The 24410-nt window shown below is 42.4% G+C and overlaps 1 protein-coding gene across 1 annotated transcript in view; it reads left to right on the top strand.

Annotated features, from left to right (window-relative positions):
* Positions 1-2002: 2002 nt before the first annotated feature.
* CSGALNACT2 (chondroitin sulfate N-acetylgalactosaminyltransferase 2) overlaps positions 2003-24410 on the top strand; it is a 59069-nt gene continuing 36661 nt past the window's right edge. The window contains exon 1 of the mRNA XM_088463116.1: positions 2003-2238. The gene's annotated coding sequence lies outside the window, so the exon portion shown is untranslated. The remainder of the gene's footprint in view (positions 2239-24410) is intronic.

The raw sequence follows: 24410 nt of genomic DNA, 5'->3' as shown, positions 1-24410 counted from the left end.
CTACCGACGCAGACCCTGGCATCGTCCCTCCCAGGAAATGGGAGCTGCCCACCCCGTTTCCGGGAAATCTGCCTAAGAACGCACCCGCTCTGCTTCCTAAATGCAGCAGCATGATTGATAGGGAGGGTCTGCGAGTGAGATCGCAGGACTCGTTCTGCACATGCACAGGATGGGTCCTGCGCAGACCACTCACCATCGGAGATGTACGCTAACCATCAGGATAGCATACATCTCTGAATCAGGCCCTCTGCCCGCTGTATGTCCGGGGGTCTTTGACGGTTTTTTTATTTTACCAAGACCTAGGACTTCTACTTGGAGAAGAGGGACAATCTCCTTCTGGGAGTAGGTAAGTATGTAGTGTGAGTGCAGGTGAATTAATGTGTCACAAAGATTTACAATATTGTGTGTGTACTGTGTTTTTATTTTCACAGTAGGGGTACAGGTGCCACCGGCCTCATGGCACTTGTAATTTTACAAGTACCAAAGGGGAGGCTCGTTGGTTTCTGTAGTTCCACTGTAAAAAATATTACTTCCTAATTTAGCCCATTACCCCTGCATCCACCACCATCAGGGATGCAGTGAAGAGCCCTGGGCTAGTTAATCCTTGGGAGGGGGGAACCTAATTTTTTTGGGGGGTGGTTCCCACTTTCCGTGGATTGACAGCCATAAGCTGACCAGTTTGGGGCTGGTTTAATGCTTTGGCAGGAGTTCCCCACGTTGTGTGTCCTCCTCTTGTGGCATTGCCACCCCAGCTGGTTCAGCCTACTACTGGTTTATGGAAAATAGGGGGGAACACCACGCCGGTTTTTACACTGATTTTCTACGACCAGAACAGGATAAAAGGTCCAGGGCTGGTTATGGGTTTAGGGAGGGACCCCACGCCATTTAAAAAATATATATTTTAACTCTTTAGCCTATTTTAAGCAAAAGAAGCATGCACAGATCATAGCAATCTGTGCATATTTCTCCCAGACTCACATGTCTCAGGCAGGTGTATTGTTTTGGTGCTTTTAAGGTTGGATTCGAAGTTGAGTTTTTCTCTATTTCCAATCCGACTGTTAATAAATGAGGGGATCCATTAGTGCAGGGATGGGGAACCTCAAACCCCGGGGGCCGTATAAGGCCCCCGGAATAATTTGGTCTGGACCTCGGAGCTTTTTTCTGCTAGCCTTATCTGTATAGCAGGGTGCCTAGAATGGCACCCTGCAGCCAGAATCTATGCAGCAGTGCCACCTGGAGTGTCCTTAGGATGCTTCAGACAGTCACACCGATGCCCCGCTTACCTGGGCATTGCTGTAATCACTGGCGATTGTGGCCTAGCCCGTGTGACTTTACATGCATGGGGCGTGGCCTGCACCAGGCCCACGAATAATGTTATATATATCAAAATGGCCCTCGGCAGAAAAATGTTCCCCACCCCTGCTTTAGTGGGATATGTGAAAGTACCAATGTCTGGTCGATATTCTGTCATAGTCAATTTTGCCTTTAATAATTCCCTGATTTTCTAAATCGACGTAAAATCACCTATAAATTCACTAAAAAGCCAAAATCGACCTTTAGTCAATATACCCCCATGAGTTTGTGCACAGGTGTATCTCACACTGGGCTGCTTCCAGCTTATCCTCAGTAATTAGGTGCTCTGCTGGCCTTTGTGTTATTAGCTGTAGCTTTTGTTCTACTCCCCTTTGCACTGTGCTGCTGACATTTGTGCTGCCTTAGAAATTAATAATAATAATAATAATAAGGTTCCTTCTAAAATATTCATGGTTTAGGTGACGGTATGCATTGCTAATATAGAGACCCTCATTCTGCCCATCTGTCAGCAAGTGGCCGATTTTTGCTTTGTTTGTTCTTCCATCTATAATAATTATGATGTCTGACAATGAGCATTTTAATTTTTCAAGGTAGCGGTCTCTAGTCAGCTATAGGCTGCATATAGCCTCTCTCATGGTAGTTATAGGCGGTCTCTAGCTGTCTCCTCCCTTTCTCCTGTCTCATTTCCTCAGTCACAGGAAGTGTCGGCTCCGTAGGTCTCACAGTCAGTGTGTAGCAGCGGTATACAAGCTGAGTATACAGGTCGGTGAGTAGGAGTCGCACACAGCTGCCCACACACTGCACAGCATACAGGACGCAGCTCACTGTCCACACGCTGCCTGCAGTATCATCGCACACAGCGGTAGCCAGGCAGAAGCTGCAGCTTCCCCACAGCTGACTGGTGAGGAGGGATTGTACCCTAAGGTAAGATGTTTAGGGATTCATACACCCAGGTAATGATCATGTGTGCGTCATCGGTGTACATTTGTCTGTGCTGTGCTTCATCTGTGTACTTGTGCCAGTGTGCATTGTGCTGTGCTTCATCTGTGTACTTGTGCCAGTGTGCATTGTGCTGGGCTTCATCTGTGTACATTGTCTGTGCTTCATCTGTGAGCACTCTGTTAATAGTAATATAACCACATCCTATCCATAGTTCTGTTCTCATTAGCCTGTTTATGCACTAAAGTATATGCTAAATCTATGCATTATTTATAAATTCAGTGGTACCAATAAATATTGAGCTGCAGTTTATCAATATAACATCCTGGTTGTGTACTAAGTGGTTGGTGTTAAATACTCAATTTTGATGAACCCTGGCTTGCAAGAGGTGCAGGTATGGAATAAGGGAAGTGGCGCAGCGGCAAATATATATTTTCGCCCTCCACATACATATTAAAAATTATATATAAAATCCTTTTTTTAAATTTTTTTTTTTTTTTTCAGTTTCTTCAATTTGCTCCCTGTTTATAGTGTTCTATGTATACTTTTCCATAGAGAACAATTTCTTATTTGGCTCGTTGGTGTAATGTGGACACTAAGCGAGGATCATGTTAGTACCCGTTAGTACTATATTATTAAACTGTATTGGTGTATGGCAGCTAATATCTCAGGCACCTCCTCTAATTTTGGATTTTCTTAGTACTGCTTGAGTCTCCCATATCCAAATATTCCGAAATACAGAATTTTTTTGGCATGACTGAGAATATTAAACCTTTGATTTTTGATGGTTCAATGTACACAAACTTTGTCTAAGGCACAAATTACTACAAATTTTGTATAAAATTACCTTCAGGCTGTGTATAAAGTGTATATGAAACAACTAAATTTCATGTATGTACACAAACTTAGTTTGAGCCACAAAATTATGGAAAATATTGCATTAAATCACCTATAGGCGGTGTGTATATAACACATAAATGCATTCTGTGTGTATATTTAGTTCACATTCCCAAGATATTTCATTATGATATGCAATTATTCCAAAATACGGAATATTCCGTTATCCAAAATACCCCTGGTCCCAAGCATTTTGGATATCGGAGACTCAACCTGTAGAAGGCAGCAGCAAGGTCACTAGTCTTATTTTCGACTAGGTTTATGATTGTTCCCCACCCCTTTAGTATTTATTTTATTAGTTTGTCTTTTGGAGGACAGCGCCCAATATTCCATTTTGGGTGAAACACTTCAGATAGATAAAATAAGAATGTTGCTTTCCTGACTGTGAATACTGCCATAATGCAGCTGGTATTTGTCAGTTGGCCCCGTTTTGCAGTATTTGTTTTGAAAGCCACCACAATTCCTAACTGCGTGGTTGACATCAATGGCCCCATTATTGGCTATGTTAGTAATTGCATTTGGAACATTCTATTGCTCAGGTGTAAGTGGCTAACTATTGTCTGCAATAACAGGCCACAGCAATACCAGAAGGGATAGGGCCACTTGATTCGGTTTAGGGGAAGTATTTATCAAAGCTGGGAGAGAGATAAAAATGTAATAAAATATATGACTAACCAATCAGCTCCTAACTATCATTTTATAAACACAGCCTGCAAAATGTAAATTGGAAGCTGATTGTTAGTACGTTCTCTCACAATCTTCTCTTGTTCCCAGCTTTGATACACAGGCCCCATAGGGGCCTATGTATCAAAGCTTGATGAGAGCTAAAATTGTGAGAGATAAATAACCTACCAATCAGCTAACTTCCATTTTATAGGCTGATTGAAAAATGACAGGAGCTGATTGGTTAATACTTTTTCTCTCACAATTTTATATCTCATCAAGCTTTGATACATAGGCTCCATAATTCGCTAACCTATGCCGTTTTCTTTCCACTTTTGAAAGGGGAGACAAGGGGTGATAATTCTGGATGTGAGACAGCTATTTTGTGGGCAGATTCAGTAAGGACTAGAACTTTCGTCTACGTCTGGTTTATTGAATGTTGTTCAAGCATTGATTCTGTGATGTCACTGATGGGTTGTTGGGCTGTATACTGGGAAAGCCCACAAAATAGATTTTCACTATATGTAGTTGACGGGTGAAGTGTAATTTGGTGACACACGTTGCACTCCAGTAATTTGTTCCAGTGGCTGAATGTGAGCTGTTTCACCACATTTGTTGTGAAATCTGGTTGTATTTCTGCAAGTTGAAAAAAATGATCTCTTCAAGTCTGGGAACCTTTAACAGTATAATTTATAATATGCTGGTATAGCAAATGACGATGAACTCTCCAAGAATACAGAAAACTGCTTCGGTAATTCACTTGGGATTCACTTCCTGAATCCCTGCTGCTAACCAGTCAGCTACACTTTGGGGTCTATTATGTGTCCCTCTCCGGCAGCAGTTCTTATCACTGTATCGCTGCTATATGATGTGATACAATATGTACAGTACTGCTGCGATTTATGTATATATACAGACCTTGCTATACGTTGGAAAATGCTGGCCTCATGTGAATCAGATCAGCAATCACTGTAAGTGTAATGCTGACATGGCATTATGGTTTTTCTCTTAAGCTGCAGAGAGATTGTATATTTGCAGTTTGGAATATTGAGAACTCTGCAGTCCCCACTACAGGTACGGGAACATGGGGGAAACTGAAAAGTAAGGGACCGCTTGAGACTGCGGTACCGCATTTGATAATGTGGACGATGTAGTAACTACCCTTTTTGCACAGCATGATAAATAAACCACTTTTTGTCTCTTCTGTTCAGTTGAAACTACTTCAGCTCATGTAATGCATCTTTCTGTCAGCTTTGGATTTTAAACTACAATTTGTTCTTTGCTGGAATAGGTAAATGTAATGTAAATTTTGTAATGAGCTTGTATAAAGTGGTTTATATTCCAAAAATATACTGGTAGGCTAATTGGCTCCCAACAAAATTAACCCTAGTGTGTGTGTGAGCATGTGGTAGGGAATATAGAGTGTAAGCTCCACTGGGGCAGGGACTGATGTGAATGGAGTAATATTCTCTGTAAAGCGCTGCGGAATATGTGTGTGTTATATAAATAACTGATAATAAATAAGTAGATTTGCATGGCATGTTGTGTGTTCCTTCGCTTTCAGCTATATATATATTTTAGGAGGCCTACATTTCTCTATTTGGATAATTCTGAGGGAGTGAGCAACAACTTGTATATAGAAATGTTGTGGTCATGGATTAATATACATTAGTATGCCTACTGGTGTGTGTGAATACATAGTCACAATTTGTAAAAAAAAATATACATTTTTTTTGTTTAAAGCTAAATTTAATTTAAACAGTGCACTGAGTCTGATCTACCACAATCAGATGCTTACTTGCGTTGTCTGTCTTTAATTAGCCAGGTAAATGCTACTAGTCCTTTGGTTGCTGTAATATGGCACGAATTCTGCATCTATTTTGCATACTAAATTAGAATAACTTTATGTAGTGTTTTTCTCCAATAGGACTCAATGCACTTTTTTACAGATAGTATTTACATAATACAGAGGCTTAGATATGCATAAAATACAGAAACCATGAATATAATATAAAGACACAACAGCCATTTTGGTTTTTCAGTTCCAAGTATTCATCCTACCCACAAAGGATCCAAGTGAGGCAGTTATTTTATGCATGCTACATAGGAAAACATATATGTACATGGATAAACATATACACACGTGTACACATATACACCTGTACATGTATATAGGACTGCGCAAAGGTGGTGAATATATGCATAAAAATTTTTTGGGCGTGGATGTAAAGGTATTGGTTGACAACTTAATATAACAAGGCTTCTCTCAATAAAATAATATATTTAATATCAACATAATACACATATATAAAAAACACCTCCCATGGGCTGTGCGGCCTCTGGCAATGTGGAAAACCCTGGGCTGCAATGTAGGTAGCGGCCGCTGCAGAATGGGTGTCAACTTGATTACCGGGTACACTGATCCAGGTACACTGTGCTCTGCATGAGTAACAGGTATCCCTGTAATTGGGCAGATCGGTGGCACAGATCGGTAACTGAGCAGAAGGACTTGGACTGGTTATGGAGCCCCTATATCGACATGTTGCGCTTCAAACCTAGAGCTTTTACAAAACACCTCACCCCTACATGCAGACCCCCCAAAAGTCGATTTCGCTAGCTTGTACCCCCACTTTGCACTTATTTGCCCCCAATTTTGTGGGTGTTCCTTTTTTGACGCAGTTATACTTTGGGGGACTGTCCCAAGGGTGCTGTGTGGTCTTGCCACCTTAGCACCCCTAAATAACGATTTTACACTTTTTTTTTTTTTTTTTCTCCACCTATTCATTATGCAAAACTTTTGTGCTCATGGCATTGTGTTTTCACGTACGCGAAAAGCGGATGGAATTTAATATGGCAATACTCTTCCGACAGGTGAAAACTCGCAATTGGCGATACTTTTTAGTGGATTTCGGCTTTTCGCACCTAATTAAGTATGGGTTAAATTATAAAGGACTGAGCAGGTAATAGCCATATATCAGTGAAGTTGCGTGACAACACTGTAAAGTAGTTGATAGTAGATAACCGGAAAAGATCAATATTAAACAGAAAGCAAGGAAAACAATCTGATAAAAACACAAGGGTAGGAAAGGGGCCAGGGAAGATAGCTTGCAATAAAGAGTACAACCAGTCCGGTTAATAACCATAGTAGTAATAGGGTTGTAGTAAACCGATTGCACAAGGTCAGGGCGAATCGGAGAGCTGACGTAGTAACAGTGAGTAGAGGGAGTATAGACTTATGGGGCTCCAATCAGCAAAAAGACTATGGCCCGTATTCAATTAGGTGCGAAAAGCCAAGATCCGCGAAAAAGTATTGCCGATTGCGGCTTTTCGCCTGTCGGACAAGTATCGCCATATTCAATTCCATCCGCTTTTCACGATGCAATGTAATAGGCAAAAAAGTTTTGCCTATGAGTAGGTGGAGAAAGAGTGCAAAATTGCTATTTTGGGGTGCTAAGGTGGGGAAACCACACAGCACCCTTGGGACAGTCCCCCAAAGTATACTTGCGTAAAAAAAAAAAAACCTAAAAATAAGAGGAACACCCATAAAAATGACTTAGAAAAAAGGGGGCAAAAAAGTGCAAAGTGGGGGGTACAAACTTAAAAACTAGCCAAATAGACTTTTAGTAGGGGTGAGGGTTTTTTTATTTTTTATTTTTTTTAAACTTCACTTTAGCGACTTTAAACCATGCTTGCACCCATTTTCTAGTACCCAAAATTTGACAGGACTACTTATTTTCTCCAAAATAAACTGCTTTACGCTATACTTCACCACTTGTGCTAATTAGAAGAAAATGACACCCCTTAAGTACCCCAAATAACTTTATTAGGGCTATTCGGGGGCATGTACATTGATCCCCAATGTTAGTGCAACTTTTAGGGGGTGTCGGGCTGATTTACCCAATTCCGACAGCAGTTTCTGCCTGGTTTGCATTCGCCGCAATGCGTTTTTGTGCGTTTTGAAATTGAATATGGCGAATTGCCGGGATGCGCGCGATAAGTTTTCATAGCTAAAAAACGCAATGTAGGTAAAGTCCGGCATGCAAAAATTATCGCAGGTGCGAAATTAATTGAATACAGCCCTATGTTGCTCCGAATATTATCGGGTAACAGTGTCACTATTTTTTAACAATTATGAAATTCTATGGCTGTTATTAAACATTTTTTTAGTGCAGGGACAGCGGTTGTGGTAACTCTCTCCCTGCGATATGACAGAAGACATTGTTTTCAGGATTTAGAAAACAAAACCCTCTGATTCTTCTTCTGCGCAGTCATGCGCTTGCGAATAGTCTCCGACTGTACGTTCATCTCCAGCCTGTCAAAACTGTCTAAATTGATTGAAATGTGTACGCAGACTTTATATTCGTATGTATATATTTATGTGCTTTTATATTAATGTATATGTTCAGTTTAATCAATCAATTTATATAATTTCGACAGGCTGGAGATGGACTCACAGTCGGCGGTCACCACAAAGCAGGGATGGAGACTGGGGCAGAGTTTCAAGATCCTGCAGGGACTTATGGGATAATTTCCCTCTGTCTCTGCAGATTTTAGGATATTTAGGGATTCTCTCCATAGAGCCATTCTGAGTTGGTGTTCTATAAAGTAAATATTTTTTCCAGTAATTTAATGCTTTTTGCTTTGCGGAATAGCAAAAAGCATTAATGCACTATAGAGATCAATGGCTAATCCCTACAGTGCGGTCCTCTGCGAGATGGGAATTAATGGTGAAGATAATTGCATTATCTTCTCCATTAACCCATTGCTAAATAGTGGATTTAATTAAAAAATGCTGGAAACTATAATTTCAGAATATTTTAAGTAAAAAATGATTGCTGAATAGACCCCATGGTGAGGTTCCGGGTCCCAATGGTGATGTGGTAAACATTTGTTTGAAGAAGAGACAGCCGTGAGATGAGGGGTGTCAGTAGTTTGAGGGAGCAGTATTGCTGAGGGGTGAACATAATGGTGCGGCTGTAAGTACTGCTCACTCTGCTTAAACCATATGCACTACATATAATACCTAGTTATCTCTTGCAGTTGCTGAGAAAAATTAATAAGTCTTCGTCTTCTATGTTTTAGATGGCACTCACAGGCAGTTTTCTCATAGTCTAGTGGATGTGCCCCTTTAGCGGACAACTATCTACTCCCTGTCCAATCTCAACGATTTTCCCTTGTTTTTTTTTTTTTTTTTCCCTTGAAATTTTATCTGTCTGAACGATTTGCAAACTTGACCTGCATGTTCGGTCGACTGACGAGACGATCAAACGACCAGCGGGAGTGTGCATCGTTGCTCGTTAACGACCAAACACAGCACGATTTATAAACGATTGAGCGATGACTACGTCGTTATCGTTCAATCGCCTGCTAAAATCGTGTAGTGGATGCCCCCCTTAACGACCAGACTTCCTCTTGGGCACTGGGTGGGGGAGGTGGAGGCAGAGTACTGAGGACGAGGTATACTGCATAGCACAATTTTCAGCCAACCTGTGTAATCTGCATTGCTTATCCCTCATTTTAAAATATGGAAAAGCTAGCACACAATATATATACATTTTCAGTTTAAAATGCCAACTAGACAAAGAAGGGGAAAAAAGAACAAAACACAATTTGGAAATTCCACGTACAGTGTCTAAGTGATTGCGAGAGTTTAAATTTCTCAACAATGTATTTGGGTAGTAACAATACTAGAGTAGGGCAGCTCATCCTTCTGTACATATTGCTACCTCATTAATCCATTCTCCTCTTACAAACACACATGAGCTTTTATCTTATCTATACACATTGACAATGACATCCACAACCTGTCGCCATAAACATCTATCATACAAATCCCGCCAATATATTTGTCTCGCTCCTTCTGCTTCTATTAGCTGGTGACATAGCACCAAATCCAGGCCCAACACACATGCCACACCCACAACGAGCTATAAATCCAGCTAACCTTATAAATATTGCGTGCCTCCCCTCACCCTCCAAGTCACTAGAATGTGCCTTATGGAATGCACACTCTGTCTGCAACAAACTAACATCCATCCATGACCTCTTTATTTCAACTAACCTCAACCTTCTGGCGATAACAGAAACATGGCTCACGCAATCAGACACTGTCTCCCCTGCTTCACTTTCATATGGTAACCTACACTTCTCACACACCTCCAGGCCTGGTAATTGTAAAGGAGGTGAGGTAGGACTATTACTCTCCCAATCTTTTACATACACAGTTCTCCCACAGGTACCTTCACTCACATTTACATCATTTGAAGTACATTGTATCAGGACTTTCACCCCTTTCTCTCTGCGAGTTGCTGTTATCTATCGCCCACCTGGGCCACCTCCAACAATTTCTGGAACATTTTTCTGCCTGGCTCCCTCACTTCCTATCCTCTGACATCTCCACCATCATTATGGGTGATTTCAATATCCCCATTGACAGTCCACAATCTCCTCATGCCTCCAAACTACTCTCTCTAACCTCCTCTCTTGGCCTCTCCCAATGGACTGACTCCGCTACTCATAAGGAGGGCCACTGCCTTGATCTTGTATTCACCCGACTATGCTCAGTCTCTGATTTCACTAATGCTCCTCTCCCTCTCTCAGATCACAACCTTATCACCTGCACTCTCCCCTCAATTACATCAACCTCAACGTCAGTGAAATCAACCAAACCTCCTAAAACCCGCAGAAATATTAATGCTATTAACTTTCATCAACTATCTACCTCTCTACAACAACAACTCTCACCAATTTCTACATTCACTTCTCCTGAGACTGCTGTATCACACCTAAACCAGATTCTAGAAAAAGCCCTTGATGAAGTAGCTCCAGCTACCCATCACACACCACGTAAACTTAGACGTCAACCGTGGCATTCTAACTTTACAAGGCATCTACAAAAACTCTCACGTAAAGTAGAACATCAGTGGCGAAAGTCTCATACTCTAAGTGACTGCCTCACATATAAGACTATCTACAACTCTTATCGTGCTGCTCTGGACGCTGCCAAACAAACATATTTCCAATCTCTAATCTCTGCTCAAGCCTCTAACCCCAAGCCACTTTTTAATACATTTAAACTGCTTCTTACCCCTCCCTCACCCAAACCACCTGCTACTATCTGTGCACAAGATTTTGCTTCCTATTTTAGGGACAAGATTGATGAGATCCAAAATGAAATGGTAGGCTCTTCCTCAGCTAGTGACCTGCTCAATTCGCTACCTGTATCCTCTGGCACATTCTCTTCATTTGATCTCACAAATGAAGATGAAGTATCTTCCCTCTTCTCATCCTCCTACTCTATTACCTCTCCTCTAGATCCTATACCCTCACAAATCAGTAAAGCTCTGTCTCCTGTGCTTATCCCAACCCTAACTAAAATCTGTAATCTCTCTCTCTCTACTGGCATCTTTCCATCACTGTTCAAGCATGCAGTGATTACTCCTATTCTGAAAAAACAAAACTCTGACCCCAACACTCTCTCAAATTACCGTCCTATCTCCCAGCTCCCATGCCCCTCCAAGCTACTTGAGAGACTTGTCTACACTCGCCTCACACACTTTCTTAACTCACACAACCTATTGGACCCACTTCAGCCGGGCTTCCGTTCCCAACACTCCAGAGACAGCACTGACTAAGGTAGTAAATGATCTTGTCACTGCCAAGGCTAAAGGCCATTACTCACTCCTAATTCTTCTAGATCTCTCTGCTGCTTTTGACACTGTTGACCACTCTCTTCTCATACAAACACTACAATCCCTGGGTTTTAAGGACACTGCTCTTTCTTGGTTCTCTTCCTACCTATCTGATCGCTCTTTCACTGTTCGTTTTTCTGATTCTGCCTCCTCTTCACTACCTCTATCAGTTGGAGTACCTCAAGGCTCTGTGTTAGGGCCTCTGTTATTCTCAATCTATACCTCCTCACTTGGCAAACTAATCAGCTCTTTTGGATTTCAGTACCATCTGTATGCGGATGATACTCAAATCTACCTATCTTCCCCAGATTTATCACCAACTGTACTGGTCCGTGTCACTGAATGTCTTTCTGCAATTTCATCTTGGATGTCATTTCGCCACCTGAAACTTAATATTTCTAAAACAGAATTAATTATATTTCCACCAGCCAACAACAGTTACCAACATGATCTCTCTATCACAGTTGATAAGTCGACAATCCACCCTGCCCCACAAGCTCGCTGCCTTGGTGTCATCCTTGACTCTGAACTGTCCTTTGTTCCCCACATTCAATCTGTCTCTAAATCATGTTGCATACATCTAAAAAACATATCCAAAATTCGACCATATCTCACACAAGACACTGCAAAAACTCTAATCCATGCACTTATTATTTCCCGCCTTGACTATTGCAATAGTCTCCTTACTGGTCTTCCCAAAAACAGGCTATCGCCATTACAATCAATTATGAATGCAGCTGCAAGGCTTATCTTCCTTGCCAAACGTTCATCGTCTGCTGCCCCGCTCTGTCAGTCCCTCCATTGGTTGCCGGTTTTCTACCGTATTCAATACAAAATACTCTTACTTACACATAAGGCTATTAACCAAACCACACCAACATACATATCTTCACTCATCTCAAAATATCGCCCTACCCGACCTCTCCGCTCAGCACAAGATCTGCGTCTCTCATCCCCATGCATTACTTGCTCCCACTCACGGTTACAGGACTTTCTTAGGGCTGCACCCACTCTATGGAATGCCTTACCACGCAAAATACGACTTTCCTCTAGTCTCCTATCCTTCAAGCGATCCCTGAAAACTCACCTCTTCAGGCAAGCTTATCAGATCCCAGAACCGCCCACACAACCTTCATAGTTTCCATATCTAATTAAATCCCCTTTTACAGTCCACACATAACCTCACACATTGTCTTTCTCTCACATCCTCATGACATTTGGCCGACATGCCTGTGTGACTGGATCATGCAGCCAACCAAGAAACTGTGCATTGTGGCTGGACCAAGATGCAATATATAGCACCTATCCTTGTGTATTACTGCCTATTTCCCTATATATTGTAAGCTTGCGAGCAGGGCCTTCCTACCTATATATCTCTTATTACCCAGTTTTGTTCTATCAATGTTGACAATTGTAAAGCGCAACGGAATATGCTGCGCTATATAAGAAACTGTTAATAAATAAATAAATATGATGCTCACACCCTCTCTAGGTGGTTCTGGTCACCTTTTCAGTGCAGGATTTTGACAGCTGGAATTTTAAGTTGTGTTTGTTTTTATTGTGGTTCTATTAAAGTCTTTATTTTCGACAGCAGCATAAAACAGAGACTAACTATTGAGACAAATAGTGACAATGTATATTGTTGAGTGAACATAATGGTGCATACACATGGTACGATAAATGCACGATATGAACAATAGCTATTTTAGTTCATATCGTGATCGTTAATTTTTTGGTGCCTTCCAACCCTCAAACGACCAATGATGCTCAGGCATGTATGTACGATAACGTCCATCGGCCGTGCATGTAGGCCAACCTGTTCGATATTGACCAGGTTACATAAGGACCCGCGATCGTTGAACGCAGGTCGCTGGCCCGTCTTTGGTGTGCTGGATGATCAATATTGATCGTCCAGCACACCGGGAAGATGCAGCAAAATCTTTCGCTGATATCGTACCGTGTATACGCACCATAAGTACCAGAATGTTCAAGTTCAGTTAAACCGGTAACTAGTAAACAGTTAAGACTTATGGAACACCGTTAACAGTGATTCGTGAAAATAAGGTCTAAAGATACTGGGAAAAAGGAACCATAAGGTTTACTGACTGCGCTCTTCCCTTGGTGGATTGGTTTTAGTCGTTATCCAGCATCTCACACATTAGTTTCCTGTATGTCTCTATACCTGCGTTAATCAGACATTGATATGAGACTTATTGTTAGCTGGAAAGCCTTTAATGTAATATTGATTTGCATCATCAACATAAATGTAGTATATATAGAACATATATGCGATGAGCTTAATTCTTATACAGTGTAAGCAAATGGTCAATGTTAGTCACTGAAATGCTGATTGTGCTGGGACACGTATCCTAGTTTCTTGGTGTATAATCCGTGTCGTGGGTAGGGGGGGGGGTGGGGTTTGCTTCACCATCTGTGAGGTGTCAATGTCTCTTCCTGCATGCAGTAATTTAAAGACAGTACCTTTTTAGTTCTCGTTGTAGAGCGGTGTCCCGTCTCTTGGAGTTGTAGGTGCACTTCTTCATCCTGGTGCTGGGGACCTTTGGGTTGATCGGGTTTCTGTGGCTCAAATGGCTGTCTTCTCCTACCATGGGACACCTCCTCCGGTATGACTTTTTCTGGTTTTCTGTAGAGTGTCGGTTTGGGGAGGTCCCTGGCTCTGGAGGTCGTAGCTCCCTTTGGACCATTTGGCGGGTCCGCTGCAAGTCTTCTTCCTCCGGCCTGTGCGCTGCTGCCACCTGTCCTCCTCCTGTTCACTTCCGGGTCTCGTTCACGTGACTGCGGCTGCCGAGAGGTCATGTTCACCTGACCGCGGCTAATCGCTATCCCTGCTTGTTTTGCTTGGATGTATTGGTTTGGGGTTAGAGGTGTGGGGGTCATGGTCAACGCGTTTCGGCTGTTCAGCCTTCCTCTGGGGTTCTATAAATACTAAATTTATGTTGTTGATGCAAATAGATATTGAATTAAAGGCTTTCCAGCTAACAATTAAGGTGCATACACACGTAACGATTTTTGAACAATTTGTCGTTAACGACGTCGTTATTGTTCAAAAAAATCGTTCAGTTTCTGAGTTATAACGATGAACGATAATCATTCAAGCGCGCTCCCGTTTGTAGTTCATCGTCCATTTCAGACTGTCCAACATAATGATTTTCATTAAGGGAAGGAACGTTTTTCGTTCATCATTGTAAAAATTGTTCATTACACTTCAAAAAATCGTTCACTTTTTCAAGGGAAGATCTGACAGATAATCATTTGTTACAAAATCGTTACGTGTGTATGCACCTTGAGGGGTTTATTTATCAAGCAGTGAAAAACTTAGTGAAGTGGAGAAGTTGCCCATGGCAACCAATCAGCTCATACCTATTATTTTATAGACTGTACTTCTGAAATGTTACTGCAAAGCTTATTGGTTGCTATGGGCAACTTCTCCACTGGTCCGCTTCACTATGTTTATCACTGCTTGATAAATAAACCCCTTAGTCTCATATCAATGTCTGACTAACGCAGGTATAGAGACATCCAGCATCTCGCACATTAGTTTCCTGCATAACGAACAATCCACCAAGAGAAGAGCGCAGTCAGTAAACCTTATGGTTAGTTTTTACCTATACTATATCCCCAGGTCAGGGCGACCTGTAGCTTCCTGCAGCACTACCCGAACCACCCACAAAGATCCAGTGCGCAGAGCCGATCCATTGTCCATCATAAGAATGCTTAGATTTTTCTTTTTTTATGAATATTGTTTAGTAAAGAAGATATGTAATGTAAAATAGGGGAGGAAGCAGAGGTAAGTTTAGGGGATTTAGGGAGTGCACGGGGAGCAAGATACTATATGCTGGGGCTACAATATTAGACAGCCCAGTATTTGCATATGTGGTAAAGCTACCATTGGTTCCAATTTGTGTGGAAGGCACATAGGACCTCATTCTGAGTCGGGTGTTGCGGCCGCACGGTCGTACGCCACCGATGTTCGCTAAACTGCGCATGCGTAAAATTCGCAATGCGCGTGCGCAAACTAGCTATTACGATCAGAAATTGGTCTCTCCTTCAACTTGGCCAGGTCGTTAGTTTGAGTGACAGGATGAGGCGTATGTGGGTGGTAACAGGGTAAGGTGCTTGTGAACGGGGGAGTGGAGATCCGAACGCAGGCGTGCCTGACTATGCAAACGGTGTTTTATGGGAGTGCATAATTAAGTAGTGTCAGGGCACATGTGACATGGGAGGTTTTTACACTGACTTGATCGTAGTGCTTAAGAGAGGGTAAGGTCAACCTTAAGGTCTACGACCAGCTCCGATGGTTCCCGATGGTCTCGATTAATCCTTATATGCCCGGAGATGACGTGTAATGGGAACGAGAAGGGGGCGTATTTTTAGTTTTACGGCCGCATCCTCCCGTCGCTCGTCCAGTTAACGATACCATCTTAACGACGCAACTAGTGAGCGCTTCATTTGCATATCCGGCCCCTTTTTACGTTACGACCGTGCGGCCGCAACGACAGACTCTGAATGAGGTCCATAGTGTTGGGTAGTAAACCAGAGACCTAATGCATCGAGGCCACAATCTATTATACTTTAGTAATTTCTGCTAAGAAAACCAATGGTGCAGAATATATCAAATATTTAATATGTAGTGGCTCACATGTAACCAAATTGTGTAATTGATTAAAACAAAAATGACTAACCTTTAAAAGCTACTAAGTTTGTCATGAGTCTGACAATAACCTTCACAATATATAATACGTATAACAATGGGAAATTTAACACACACTTAACTTTTTACCAGAATCAGTAGTGCTTTTAAAATATAAAGGTGCCCACATCTGTTTACTAACCCTACTAAATTCCCCTTTCACACTACAGTTTTTGCAGGTGAACATGCAGCAACTTGGATTGCTGCGCATTGTGAAAGGGCCAGGTTGAAATAAGCTGGGTCGATCCAGCATTTCAATCCTGGTCACGAGAAGGGTTGAACAGGGTTTCAACCCAGCTCCATAATGCAGTGCGAACGGGTAACCCAGATCGATGCGACTGGGTCCCATTCACTGCATAGGAGGAGCCCGCGCTTGGCAATCTCCTCTCCAACTGCCGGCTCAGCACGTGATGGTGGTGACTTAATTGACCCGGCATTAGTGTTGGATTGGGCCGCTTGTCTGTAAACGGTCGCACCTGGGTTAGTCACGTGAAAAAATTCCAGGTGTGACCCGGCATTCTGGTGTGAAAGAGGTATAAAAGGTCTCCTTAATAGAATGCTGAATCTGTGAGTTCATATTTCAGTACACAAAATTTGAGGTAATCATTCCCAGCAAAATACACCCTTATGCCGTTAGAACTTTAATTTACTGGTAGCCCTACCTCATTATAATGTATGTTCCAGTAATTTTATCTGCAGATTACTTTAATGCAGTGGTTCTCCAACTCTGTCCTCAGGACCCCAAACAGGTCATGTTTTCCAGGTCACCCAGCAGGTGCACAGGTGTATTCATTAACACACTGACCTATTTTAAACAATCCATAGGTGGAGTAGGCTTTATTTCTCTTAGTAGTCTGCACGTAGTTTATACTGAGTATGATCACACACACACACACACACACGTCTGAACTGCATGCAGACTAAAGACTACTATACGTTCTACTTGGATTATGTTCAGTACATCATACATAATAAAATTGGCTTAGTTATCATGCTTGACAGACTCCTATCTATATCAGGACCGTCTTATCTTGTGACTCTTGTGGATTAGCTATTGAATTGTGTACAGTGTAAATGGGTAGTGCAAAGCAGGTTATGATGAGCGAAGTGTACAGACTACAAACCTGTTAGGGTGATTAACATCCACTTGTGTTGGTTGCATATAATGTTTTGTCTTGTAGATAGTTTCTGTTGTGTGCAGTGCTGATTATATGTCTCTTAAACAATGATTTTAATGATACAATTGAAATCCAACAAGTCTAGTTAGTATTTGTTACATCCTCTATATATACACTAGCATTTTACATGGGTACATAGTGATGTTACAGATTACATACATTAGCATGATAGGGAAAACTTTACTATACTATATATGCATATCCGAGAGAAGTGGCCTATCCTGTAGTAACACATTATGGGGGAGATTCAATCCAGCGACTATTGAATAGTGCTGGGAGGGAGCTCCCGGAGATATTCAATTCACCTCGATGTTTACTTTGTCGGGTAGTAGTTAAGTCAGAGAATGCTGGTTCCCGTGACTTATCCTGGGTTTATAGTCGCAAGTGCCGGGCCGCGAGGTTGTTAGCACCGCGCTAAACCGGAAAACAGCTTAGTGTCCGGCACTTTAGTCAGATTTCTCCTTGCACCCATAAGAGGGTGTAAGAAGAAGTAATAATTCCGACTAAACAGCGCACTGAATTGAATATCCCTGGGAGCTCCCTCCCCTGCGTTCTTCAATTCACGTTTACTTGAATCTCTCTTTACCCCCCCTTCCCCACGAGAGGAGATGCAGCACACATTTAGTACAGCTTTTAATTTAAATCGGTCATTGTTTCCCTTTCACCAACATGTCATTTTTAGAACCTGGCATCCCGCAGTGATCACGCTGAGCAAAGAAATTTGTGGGTACCAGGGACCCCTCACTTTGATAAAATTGGGGTCTTACTCTGCTATATCTTGGTCCCATCACATATTATGGGGAATACGGGCAGGCAGCAGTCCTTCATTGCCTATAACACGTAAACATGTGTTTTGCGATCACTGTAATATACTTTTAATATTGTTTTGTACAAATATAGACATTAAATACACTATCATTAAAAGCTCAAGACTGTAACCCAGATAAGATCTGAGTCCCTTGCTGCCTGTAGCATTTAAAAACTGGCTATAGCACATATTTTGTGATCCTGTATGAAGGAAGCATACTTTACTGCTTGGCAATAAGTTGTTGTACCAATTCTGGGTTATGGGCACTGCTCATGGTTTCCCGTTTAAGGCTTTCTCATAGCAGCTGACGGTAAGTAAGCGTGGTGCATGCAAAAACTTGGGAATTTGTTCCACGTGTTAGACCCAAGAGGCAGACAATATGGTGATGTTGTATTATCTAGTACCAGCAGTGATTTTTCTTCCGGTATCTGGCGGCAGAATGTATGGACAATCTGAGATCTGGGTGGATTTGCCCAAAGCATGCAATCGGTTTCTGTCATTTATCTAGCACAGAATATAAAATAACAGTGGATGATTCAGTCGTGTAGCCGCGGCTATTTCTTTTCAGCTCCCGGAGGAGAAATTCAGTTGTCGCTCTGTCCAGCGCAGATAGCCGCAGCTGCACATATTTCTGCTCGCATTCTCCTGGGGTGGCTAGCAGAAATGTGCGATGTCGTCTACTTGAGTTTGGGCGCCGAAAGCACTGCTAAACTTCGCCCTTTTGGGTGAGTACACATTGCATTGGCGCCCAAACGGAGCAACAATTGAATTGCTCCAATGGAAGAAGCCCCCCCTCAAACATTTTCGGAAGGAGTTTATATATGTTCAATCTATAAAAATTGTAATTAGTACTTTATAGTGATTGTTTCTCCTGCTTGGCTTTTATTTCAGGAAAAGTAGTCTTGGATGCTGGGGCTAAACATGTAGATGCATGTAGGCAAACTAAGCTTTCATTGGGACTGCATATCCTTCACACTGCTGTTCATATGCGTCAACCATTTCCTCCTCTAAACAACTTAATCTGAGTTTTTTTCTCATATGTTTATTAGGCACAGAGGAGAAGTCTTGAATTCTGGATTTTAAAGCTGGGGAAAATATGTTGACCCTAGTACTGTTCCATGTGACATTTTGAGCAGCACTGCTTTTACCTTTGTGTGTGTGGGAAGAGGGTTAAAATCAAATTATCCAGTTACACTATTTGCAGTTTCAGAATGACTGTAAGATTGGCTGAGGGAAAGGCTAAGAATATACTTCCCTACTCTCCTGAAAGTTGCGGGGGGCTCATGGTTGCCCGCCATAACAGTGTTGTGATCTCCTGCAACCCATCCATTTCCTAGTGAAGTGGGGAGATAATTGCGGGGAGTCGCGGCTCCGTTTGGATTGGCTGGGGCTAAATGACATAGGAGCCCGACCCCCAAAGTGGCATAGAAGAAGACCTAGAAAAAGTTGGCAAGTATGGCTAAGGTATAGATGTAGAAGTCCAGTCTTCCTTCCACCCAGGCCCCATCCAAAGTCTGACACAACCTACCTGAGCATATAGTAAGGTAGTGGTATTTAACTTGCTGCCCTCCAGCTGCTGTGAAATAAGTCCCAATCATGCCCTGTTCTTGCCGCCATTGGGGTGAGGAGATTTCCTGGTCTCTTTGTTGTATCTGCGGCGGCCGGCTTGCATCATCCCATGGGTCCCTCAGCCGGCCAATGTGATCGCAGATTGGGCGCAGCTCGAATAAGTAATGCAGCAGGAGGAACGACACCTTCTGCTGCGTTAACATAATTGCAAGGATGGAATTGCAAAGCTGCTTTGCAATTCCGTCCAGTACTGAATCACCCCCTCAGGACCCCACAAGGGTCACGTTTTCCAGGTCACCCAGCAGGAGCACAGGTGTAGTCATAACTCACTGACACATTTTAGAAGATTCACAGGTGGATCTTATTATTCCACTTGTGATTCTGTGAGGAGACCTGGAAAACATGCACTGTTTGGGGTCCTGAGAACAGCGTTTGAGAACCTGTGACCTAACCCCATACCCACATGAATATATGACCCAAGTGGGACGATCATCGTGTAGTGAGCACAGATGCCTTGATGTGCCTGGTGGCTTTCCATTTGTTTATAAATGTGTGTGTGACTGAAGCCTCTGCATTTTATTATGTAGGACACAAGTCTTTTGCAGGCCCTTTGCAGTGTGCTGGGGGAATTTGTCTTGTGTATTGATTAACTTGTGCTGGACGTACATTATACAGTTATTTGGGTAGTTCGTCTGAAATTGCCCAGATAATTGTACCGTGTATCTGCGACTGATCACAGAATATTGATTGGTAGGATATGGTGAAGCGTCCAGCATGTCTGTCCGATGCAATATTTTTGGAGTGGCAAGTCAGCCGAATCTGGCAAGTGTATGCTCTGCCACAGCCGACCAATGGACATTTCCCCTGTTTCTTCACAGGGGAGTAACAGGGGAAATGTCTCCTTCCCAGGGAAGGAATCCAGATATTGTGTGGCCATACACTAAAGTATATCCATGGCTGTGAAATTTGCTGGGTTACAGGCTGTCACACAAAATCTGTCAATGCTGTGGACATAAACTGGCAGAGTAACTTCCATTCTGTCCATGTGCACATCTGCAGCATTATTGTTTGTGTGGGAATTCTGATGCAATTTCTTTTTAGGTAAGCGGTCCTGAAAGTACAAATACACAGATGACTTTTTTTAAATGTATCAACTTACTACATTTTTTAGGTGTGTGAGACCTGCTTATTCCTAGCCTGTCCTTTAAAACTGTCACAGCAGTGCAGATGTTGTTATAGGTGTGTTTTCAGGTAGCAGTGCTGTCTCTGGAGCGCACTGTGCTGGCCTCACATCCTATGCGCATGAAGTTGCACAGAGGGGGCGGCAGCAATTTGGGTTTGAGTTTGCCGGAAGCTGCTTCTGGCTAGCTAGGTGCCTGGACCTGCGGCATGCAGCCAGTATCACTGCAGCAGCCTTGGGAAGTTACAGCACTGCTGTAGTGATACTGGCTGCATGGTACAGTTCCAGGCACCTAACTAGCCAGAAGCAAAGACCATGGGGCAGCGATGGTGCCACCCACAGAGCCCTGTATGAAAATCTGTTCAGAAGTTTATGCACTAACTTGGAACAGACACACAGTGTTCTTATTATATTAGTATAGATTAGCATAAAGTAACAGGCGCGACTAAGGCAAAAGACACAACTTGGTCGCAGTGTAATCGGCCCTTATGGGTTGGGTGGGTGAGGTAAGATCATACTTGCGCACCTTACCCCCATTTTGAAGCCGTTATATGGGGGAGTGTGTATATATATTATAATATAATTTTCTCACATTCAAATGGTATAATCGGCGCCATTTCCCGGCATTGGTTATAAGGCACAATGATCCCTATGGCTACATGTATTTTCATAGGTTTCTTGTGCCACTAGTAAAACACCATACGTGAGCAAGCCCTGAAACGTTTCAGTGTTTTCATCAACAAGTAGATCTTACTGCCTGCTTTGGGGCTCATTTACATATGGATGTTAGTCAGATTATGGCGCCCCTCAGATGTAGCAGTACACCTTGCCGCCGCAATCTCCCTGAAATGCTTTTTCAAAAGTATACCAGTATATATTAGATTTATCGCATCTTCTAAAAAGGACACATACAGGCTTCCCATAGCAACCAAGCAGCTCTGGCTATCATTTTATAATGTACTAGATAAATGATGGCTAGAATCATTGTTGCTATGGGCAACGTCTCCATATGTCATTTTTAGAAGGTTTGATACATCGCCCCCTGTGTCTTGAAATTTACAGTGTTTGGAAGATCAGTCTCCAGTGATTGAAGCAAAGACGGGCAGTGACCTTGCTCGTTTATTAGCATTTTAGACTTAACTTTGTGCTGCAAATAGCAGAGAGTCATGTAAAGACAGATAGATAATACAATACCATAGATTGTGCACAGGCTGATGAGTTGGGAGCAAAGCAACAAATAACTGCATCTTGGTAAAACCATGTTGCACTGCAGATGGGGTAGATAGAAGTGATTTAGCTGTGAGAGGGGTGACTTCAGACTCCAATCTAATTGCAGTGTAAAAATAAAGCTGGCCAGCATGTGTGGGCTTCTTGCCAAAGCATTTAATATTTACCCCTCTTGCAAATAATGTGTTTGCACCCCTTCTGTCAATATGGTTTGTTTCAGTTACAAAGTTACTTGCTTTTTTTATATAAAAATAAAAAATAATTTTTTAATATCAGCACCTCCATGTTAATCTAGTGTTTGTGGTAAGCAGTGTACTAAATCGTGTCTACTTTTTTTTTTTTTTTTATATTAAGAGACTCCACAAATGCCATGATGCCTATGAAAAAATATTGTTAAAACCGAACACCATGTTTTTATCCCCGTGGGCTAGAGACATGAGATTAAAGATTTTGATCTTCGGTGGAAGCTGCATGTTACATACAGAATCCCACGGTTTCACAAGGCTATGTTTAACATTCCATGGTGTTATTATTTTGCATTTAATGGAAGATTAAATTGACTTTCTAATGATGGGTAGAAGCTATGTTCCATAGAATGGTAGAAAATCTTTATTTTATAGCCTATTAAATAGTGTCCACTGCAGCTACAAATGTAGGGTGCACTGACCGATAAGGAGAGAAGCTCCCAGCTACAATATTTGTTTTGCAGATTCCTGAGACATTACACAGGTCTCCTTGTGCTGTCTTTCTAGATCCCTGTGTAAAATAGCTGTCTGCGTACACAGTAAGTTCTTCTTTTACAAACACAGATGCTGGTGATAGAGCGCAAGTGTGAAAATACTGACCTGGCTCTGCAATATTAGAAAGCCCTATTTGCAAGTATTACACTGTTGTTACGGGTGAATACGGCATTAACACTGGCTATAGCTTCCTCTTCTGTTTCCAATTAGGTCATGTTGCTCTGCTTGAGATGTTTATCCTGAACGCAGAATCATGTAAGAGTAGAAGCCCCCAATACACCTACAGTATGCTTCCTTTTAGCCATTCCTCAGCTATGGGGGTGTCTTATCTACTGGTCTATCTCTGATTTCCTGGTTTTGACCCATAGCATTCTGTTGACTTTGATTGTGCTGACCCCTGCCTACAGCGGATGCAGTCAGGAAGCCGACGGTCGAAATGCCGACCGTTGGCTTACCGACTGTCTCATCCCGGCAGGGGTCTAATGATAGGTGTAGAAATCCCGACGCCTATCATTATCCCTACACCGGGAGCCCGATGCCCGGTATACCAAATGAAGGTGCGGACAGCCGCGGGGAGGGTTAGGTTAGGGGCTCCCGGGTGGGACTTAGGGTTAAGTACCCCCCCGAGGGGAGGTTAGGGTTAGGCTGCAGGGGTGGGGGGGGGAGGTAGGGGTAGTAATAGTAAAAATACTTACCTGTCAGGATCTTCTGTTGCCGGCCTTCCGGTGTCTGGATTTGAACATGCGCCTACATTACAGTTATGTTCCTGTCTGTCTACTGTTAATGACCTGGTTTAGCTGACATTCCTGTATCACTACATCCTCTTTCCATCTGTCAACATGTAAGTCTATTCCGAACTGCTTAGTAACAGTGCATGGTTGCCAGCGTCCCTTCATTTCTATGAAGACCTGCTTTCATGTAACTGCCCAGCAGAAAATGTGTCTCTGCAATCAACTGTACATTTACTGACATTTTCAATTAATTTCCAGAGTGTCTAAAGGATTAACTGGTGAGCGATGGGGTAATTCTTTTGTGGTCTGTTCTGTTTTAAAACTACCAGATTTCTACACTATTCACTGTGGATGGAACTTAAGGACCCCACAAATCAGGTGGCTGTTTCACAAATCGGACTGGAATCGCCAGTCTAATCAGAAATGCTGACTGGGAGCCGTCGATCGCTGATCTGTTGGTGAACTGGTGAAATTCTTCATGTAAAGAATCCACTATTTGCTGATCACAATCGATCATATTTTGATCTGCAAATCAAGGAAGTCCAGCATGTATGATTTCCTTGATGCCCCGACGTCTGGGGATCGGGGAATTGGTCCAATACCTTGTAGATGCCATTACCCCTGAGTATAACCGTTACTTGCTTGTAAACAAGTGTTAGTGACATATATATTTTCATATTTGCCCTGCTCATTTTTTCACATTCAGCTATTACTTGCATATTTAGTGTTCCTTCTAGGTCCAGCACAGGACAGGGTGCCAGA

The sequence above is a fragment of the Taudactylus pleione genome, unplaced genomic scaffold, assembly GCF_031769625.1.
Source record: "Taudactylus pleione unplaced genomic scaffold, aTauple2 ptg001314l, whole genome shotgun sequence".
NCBI classification, from domain to species: domain Eukaryota; kingdom Metazoa; phylum Chordata; class Amphibia; order Anura; family Myobatrachidae; genus Taudactylus; species Taudactylus pleione.
The sequence above is the reverse complement of the archived record's forward strand: the minus strand, read 5'-3'. Positions and strand labels throughout refer to the sequence as shown.